Below are 7411 nucleotides of genomic sequence, written 5' to 3'. Positions count from 1 at the left end.
TTACTGAGCAGTGGTTTGTAGCTCTCCTTGAAGAGGTCCTTTACATCCCTTGTAAGTTGGATTCCTAGGTATTTTATTCTCTTTGAAGCTATTGTGAATGGGAGTTCATTCATGATTTGGCTCTCTGTTTGTTACTGGTGTATAAGAATGCTTGTGATTTTCGCACATTGATTTTGTATCCTGAGACTTTGCTGAAGTTTCTTATCAGCTTAAGGAGATTTTGGGCTGAGACAATGGGGTTTTCTAAATATACAATCATGTCATCTGCAAACAGGGACAATTTGACTTCTTCTTTTCCTAACTGAATCCCCTTGATTTCTTTCTCTTGCCTGATTGCCCTAGCCAGAACTTCCAACACTATGTTGAATAGGAGTAGTGAGAGAGGGCATCCCTGTCTTGTGCCAGTTTTCAAAGGGAATGCTTCCAGTTTTTGCCCATTCAGTATGATATTGGCTGTGGGTTTGTCATAAATAGCTCTTACTATTTTGAGATACGTTCCATCAATACCGAATTTATTGAGAGATTTTAGTATGAAGGGCTGTTGAATTTTGTCAAAGGCCTTTTCTGCATCTATTGAGATAATCATGTGGTTTTTGTCTTTGGTTCTGTTTATATGCTGGATTATGTTTATTGATTTGCATATGTTGAGCTAGCCTTGCATCCCAGGGATGAAGCCCACTTGATCATGGTGGATAAGCTTTTTGATGTGCTGCTGGATTCAGTTTGCCAGTATTTTGTTGAGGATTTTTGCATCAATGTTCATCAGGGATATTGGTCTAAAATTCTCTTTTTCGGTTGTATGTCTGTCAGGCTTTGGTATCAGGATGATGTTGGCCTCATAAACTGAGTTAGGGAGGATTTCCTCTTTTTCTATTGATTGGAATAGTTTCAGAAGGAATGGTACCAGCTCCTCCTTGTACCTCTGGTAGAATTCGGCTGTGAATCCCTCTGGTCCTGGACTTTTTTTGGTTGGTAGGCTACTAATTATTGCCTCAATTTCAGAGCCTGCTATTGGTCTCTTCAGGGATTCAACTTCTTCCTGGTTTAGTCTTGGGAGAGTGCAAGTGTCCAGGAAATTATCCATTTCTTCTAGGTTTTCTAGTTTATTTGCATAGAGGTGTTTATAGTATTCTCTGATGGTAGTTTGTATTTCTGTGGAGTCGGTGGTGATATCCCCTTTATCATTTTTTATTGTGTCTATTTGATTCTTCTCTCTTTTCTTCTTTATTAGTCTTGCTAGCGGTCTATCAATTTTGTTGATCTTTTCAAAAAACCAGCTCCTGGATTCATGGATTTTTTGGAGGGTTTTTTGTGTCTCTATCTCCTTCAGTTCTGCTCTGATCTTCGCTATTTCTTGCCTTCTGCTAGCTTTTGAATGTGTTTGCTCTTGCTTCTCTAGTTCTTTTAATTGTGATGTTAGGGTGTCAATTTTAGATCTTTCCTGCTTTCTCTTGTGGGCATTTAGTGCTATAAATTTCCCTCTACACACTGCTTTAAATGTGTCCCAGAGATTCTGGTATGTTGTATCTTTGTTCTCACTGGTTTCAAAGAACATCTTTATTTCTGCCTTCATTTCGTTATGTACCCAGTAGTCATTCAGGAGCAGGTTGTTCAGTTTCCATGTAGTTGAGCAGTTTGATTGAGTTTCTTAGTCCTGAGTTCTAGTTTAATTGCACTTTGGTCTGAGAGACAGTTTGTTATAATTTCTGTTCTTTTACATTTGCTGAGGAGTGCTTTACTTCCAACTATGTCGTCAATTTTAGAATAAGTGTGATGTGGTGCTAAGAAGAATGTATATTCTGTTGATTTGGGGTGGAGTATTAGGTCTGCTTGGTGCAGAGTTGAGTTCAATTCCTGGATATCCTTGTTAACTTTGTCTTGTTGATCTGTCTAGTGTTGACAGTGGGGTGTTAAAGTCTCCCAATATTATTGTGTGGGAGTCTAAGTGTCTTTGTAAGTCTCTAAGGACTTGCTTTATAAATCTGGGTGCTCCTGTACTGGGTGCATATATATTTAGGATAGTTAGTTCTTCCTGATGAATTGATCCCTTTACCATCATGTAATGGCCTTCTTTGTCTCTTTTGATCTTTGATGGTTTAAAGCCTGTTTTATCAGAGAGTAGAATTGCAACCCCTGCTTTTTTTTGTTTTCTGTTTGCTTGGTAGATCTTCCTCCATCCCTTTATTTTGAGCCTATGTGTGTCTCTGCATGTGAGATGGGTCACCTGAATATAGCAAACTGATGGGTCTTGACTCTTTGTCCAATTTGCCAGTCTGTGTCTTTTAATTGGACCATTTAGTCCATTTACATTTAAGGTTAATATTGTTATGTGTGACTTTGATCCTGTCATTATGATATTAGCTGGTTATTTTGCTCGTTAGTTGATGCAGTTTCTTCCTAGCATTGGTGGACTTTACATTTTGACATGTTTTTGCAATGGCTGGTACCTGTTTTTCCTTTCCGTGTTTAGTGCTTCCTTCAGGATCTCTTGTAGGGCAGGCCTGGTGGTGACAAAATCTCTGAAACTTAGTTTGGCTGTATATGAAATTCTGGGTTGAAAATTCTTTTCTTTAAGAATGTTGAATATTGGCCCCCACTCTCTTCTGGCTTGGAGAGTTTCTGCTGAGAAATCTGCTGTTAGTCTGATGGGCTTCCCTTTGTGTGTAACCCGACCTTTCTCTCTGGCTGCCCTTAACATTTTTTCCTTCATTTCAACTTTGGTGAATCTGACAATTATGTGTCTTGGAGTTGCTCTTCTTGAAGAGTATCTTTGTGGCGTTCTCTGTATTTCCTGAATTTGAATGTTGGCCTGCCTTACTAGGTTGGGGAAATTCTCCTGGATGATATCCTGCAGAGTGTTTTCCAACTTGGTTCCATTTTCCCCGTCACTTTCAGGCACACCAATCAGACGTAGATTTGGTCTTTTCACATAATCCCATACTTCTTGGAGGCTTTGTTCCTTTCTTTTTACTCTTTTTTCTCCACACTTCTCTTCTCGCTTCATTTCATTCATTTGATCTTCAATTGCTGATACTCTTTCTTCCAGCTGATCGAGTCGGTTACTGAAGCTTGTGCATTTGTCACATATTTCTCATGTCATGGTTTTCATCTCTATCAGTTCTTTTAAGGTCTTCTCTGCATTGATTATTCTAGTTATCCATTCATCCATTCTTTTTTCAAGGTTTTTAGTTTCTTTGCGCTGGTTACGTAGTTCCTCCTTTAGCTCTGAGAAGTTTGATTGGCTGAAGCCTTCTTCTCTCAAATCATCAAAGTCATTCTCCGTCCAGCTTTGTTCCATTGCTGGCAATGAGCTGCGTTCCTTTGGAGAGGGAGATGCGCTCTGATTTTTTGAATTTCCAGCTTTTCTGCACTGCTTTTTCCCCATCTTTGTGGTTTTATCTGCCTTTGGTCTTTGATGATGGTGACGTACTGATGAGGTTTTGGTGTGGATGTCCTTTCTGTTTGTTAGTTTTCCTTCTAACAGTCAGGACCCTCTGCTGTAGGTCTGTTGGAGTTTGCTTGAGGTCCACTCCAGACCCTGTTTGCCTGGGTATCAGCAGCGGAGGCTGCAGAAGATAGAATATTGCTGAACAGAGAGTGTTGCTGTCTGATTTTCGCTCTGGAAGCTTCGTCTCAGGGGTGTACCCCGCCGTGTGAAGTGTGAGGTGTCGATCTGCACCTAGCGGGGGATGTCTCCCAGTTAGGCTACTCAGGGGTCAGGGACCCACTTGAGCAGGCAGTCTGTCCATTCTCAGATCTCAACCTCTGTGCTGGGAGATCCACTGCTCTCTTCAAAGCTATTAGACAGGGGCATTTACCTCTGCCAAGGTTTCTGCTGCTTTTTGTTTAGCTATGTCCTGTCCCCAGAGGAGGAGTCTACAGAGGCAGGCCGGCCTCCTTGAGCTGCAGTGGGCTCCACCCAATTTGAGCTTCCTGGTGGCTTTGTTTACCCTCTTAAGCCTCAGCAATGGCAGGCGCCCCTCTCCCAGCCTTGCTGCCACCTTGCAGTTAGATCTCAGACCGCTGTGCTCCAATAAGGGAGGCTCCGTGGGTGTGGGACCCTCTGGGCCAGGTGTGGGATATAATTTCCTGGTGTGCCGTTTGCTAAGGCTCTTGGTAAAATGCAGTATTAGGGTGGGAGTTACCCGATTTTCCAGGTGTTGTGTGTCTCAGTTTCCCTTGGCTAGGAAAAGGGATTCCCTTCCCCCTTGCGCTTCCCAGGTGAGGCGATGCCTTGCCCTGCTCTAGCTCTCGCTGGTCAGGCTGCACCAGCTGACCAGCACCGATTGTCCGGCACTCACCAGTGAGATGAACCAGTACCTCAGTTGAAAATGCAGAAATCACCCATCTTCTGAGTCACTCACGCTGGGAGCTGGAGGCTGGAGTTGTTCCTATTCGGACATCTTGGGCGTGCCCCTGCATCAGACTTCTTGACAGAGACACTTTTGTCAGGAGGCCGCTGAAGAGTGCTGCACCACAGTTAGGAAGGCGTGGATTCAGCAAACGGGGCATTGTCTTATATAACCATGATGTAGTTATCAAAATCAGGAAGTTCACTGATAAACTACCACTATCACTGATCTTCAGACCTGACTCCAATGTTTCCAATTATCCCAACAAGAACATTGTTGGCCCCCAAATTATTTTCTGGTCCAGGACTGAATTCAGCTACATATTGCATTTAGTCACCGTGTCTCTTTCATTTCCTTTAATCTGAATAATTCCTCTGTCTCTGTTTTCATGACCCTGACAGTTTTGAGGACACCTGGCCAGTTATTCTGTAGAATATTCCTTAGTTGGGCTGAACCTTATGTTCAGTTGTGGTGAGATTCGGGCTGTGTGTTTCAGGCAGGAATACCCCGAAGTGATGGTGTGTCCTCAGTATATCGTGTCAGGAGGCACAGGTTGCCGACTTGTTTCATCACTTGGTCAAAGTGCTGTTTGCCAGGTTTCTACTCCATAAATAACTATTTTACCCCCATCATGAGTAAGTGTCATGTGGGGAGACACTCTGAAGCCATATAAATATCCTGTTTCTCATAAGACTGTCACCACTAGACTCAGTACCCATTGATGGTCCTTGCCTGAATTGTCACTGTGATGTTACCAAATTACCAAATGATGGTGATTTTCAAATCTCCTTCTCCTCCTTTTCCTCCTCCTCCTCCTCCTCCTTCTCCTTCTTCTTCTTCCTCTTCCTCTCCCTCTTCTCCTTCTTTCTTCTTTCTTCTTTCTTCTTCACAGGGTCTTGCTTTTTTGCCCTAGCTGGTCTCAAACTCCTGGGCTCAAGTGATCCTCCTGCCTCAGCCTCCAAAGTAGCTGGGTGTACAGGACTAATTCTATCCTTCTATACCTATTAGCTGGCCCTCAACTCTACAGGAGAGCTTTCCTTACTCATTTATTGGTTGATTTATACCATGTGGACTTAGAGATTCTTATTTTTCTATGAGTTATACTCATTTACAATCATTATTTATTTGGATGCTGAAATTCTTTTAGATTTGGCCATGGAGCAGCTTCAAACTGGCTCCTGTCTCCTTGGGACGTGTCCCCATCATCATCAGGGCCCTTCCTTATTTTCTGGCACAAGATGTTCCAGGCAGGCCAGGTGTGATGGCTCACGCCTGTAATCCCAGCACTTTGGGAGGCTGAGGCAGGTGGATCACTTGAGGTCAGGAGTTTGAGACCAGCCTGGCCAACATGGTGAAACCCCATCTCTACTAAAACTACAAAAATTAGCCAAGCGTGGTGGTGCACGCCTGTAATCCCAGCTACTTGGGAGGCTGAGGCAGGAGAATCACTTGAACCTGGGAGGTGGAGGTTGCAGTGAGCCAAGATCGTGCCACTGCACTCCAGCCTGCTGACAGAGCGAGACTCTGTCTCAAAAAAAAAAAAAAAAAAAAAAAAAAGATGTTCCAGGCTCATCTTGTCCCTTCCCTGTACCAGCCCTGGGATCAGCCATTTCTCCAGGAGCCCTGGCTCCTTTGAGTGGGGTCAGATATTCAGAAACAAGGATCTGGGTGTCAGGTGTGTGTGCTTCTTGCTGCTGGCATGTCATCACTCCTAGGACCTCTCAGTGGTCAGAGCTAAGAAGAAAACCATAGAGTACACTTCTCTCTATTTCCTTTTTTTTTTTTTTTTTTTTTTGAGATGGAGTCTCTCTCTGTCACCCAGGCTGGAGTGCAGTGGCATGATCTTGGCTCACTGCAAGCTCTGCCTTCCGGGTTCACGCCATTCTCCTGCCTCAGCCTCCCGAGTAGCTGGGACTACAGGCGCCCGCCACCTCGCCCGGCTAATTTTTTGTAGTTTTCTTTAGTAGAGATGGGATTTCACCGTGTTAGCCAGGATGGTCTCGATCTCCTGACCTCATGATCCACCCGCCTTGGCCTCCCAAAGTGCTGGGATTACAGGCATGAGCCACCGCACCTGGCCCACTTCTCTATATTTCTATCTCTCCCTCTCTATATATATTAAAATAGGAATTCATGCTGATACTTCCAATGCCAACCCCACACTCTAGGGCTTAGTCTAAGCTTCCCCTTTATTTATTATTTCTCATGTCGCACGGCTAATGTGCTGATGTTGTAACAAGATGTGAGGGTGGCACATCACACACGCTCTCGCAAACACCCAATCATCACGCTTACAAGCTGCAAAAGGATCGTCACCTTCCCCTTGAGATTTGCAACTTCTTTCTCAAATAATGAGAAACCTGGCTCCAGGGTAGTTATTTGCCCGGTTCTAAAATACCTAGAAAGTAGTTTCCGAATTGCTAACCCATGCACCTACGAAAAAGAAGCCTGGGAGCCACCAGTCATTCAGATCACCCACCCAGTGCCAGGCGTGGGTGGCCCTTGGCAGCAAATGAGAAAGACAAGTGAGGAAGCCGAGTGCTGCCGGTGGCGGGAGAGTGGAGGCCTCCCAGGTGTACAGGGATTGGCTCGAGGACCAGTGCGAAGGTGTGTCCTTATCTGAGAACACGATGTGTCCATCAAGAGGGCAGCTGGAGTTACAGACTGAAGGCCACGAGTCCTGCCCTTGTAGCCATGCGAGGGAAGGGCCACCCTCCATGCTCCAGGGAGGTGACCTGGTCCGCCCACCTGATCCTCTACCACTGAGGAGATACTGGGGCAGCTGTCAGAACTGACACCACCCCACGTTCCAGGCCCATCAGTCACTGCTCCTGTACTGACTCCACCGTTGCCAAGTAACCTTGGGTAAGGAAGCCTCTTGGCTGGGTAGCAAGGAGGGCACATCCTGGTCAGACCACTGTGACCATCCACTCCACCTGACTGTTATGTTTTCACTGCGGGCTAATCAATTGGCTTTCAAGTTTTCACTGCTTGATACTGTGGGTCAGTAAGCCCCAAGCCTGGAGAACTGTGTAACTCTGAGCTGGACTGTGGTGACT

At 44.9% G+C, this 7411-nt stretch overlaps 1 non-coding gene across 1 annotated transcript; it reads right to left on the bottom strand.

The window, feature by feature from the left end:
• Positions 1 to 6558: 6558 nt before the first annotated feature.
• Positions 6559 to 6662, bottom strand: LOC119627462 (small nucleolar RNA U13). Its single transcript, XR_005243654.1, has one exon. It is a non-coding gene; the product is annotated as a small nucleolar RNA U13 (small nucleolar RNA).
• Between the last annotated feature and the right edge of the window lie 749 nt (positions 6663 to 7411).

Source organism: Chlorocebus sabaeus, chromosome 14, assembly GCF_047675955.1.
Source record: "Chlorocebus sabaeus isolate Y175 chromosome 14, mChlSab1.0.hap1, whole genome shotgun sequence".
Lineage (NCBI taxonomy): Eukaryota > Metazoa > Chordata > Mammalia > Primates > Cercopithecidae > Chlorocebus > Chlorocebus sabaeus.
Note: the sequence above shows the minus strand (reverse complement) of the source record. Positions and strands in the feature narration are given on the sequence as shown.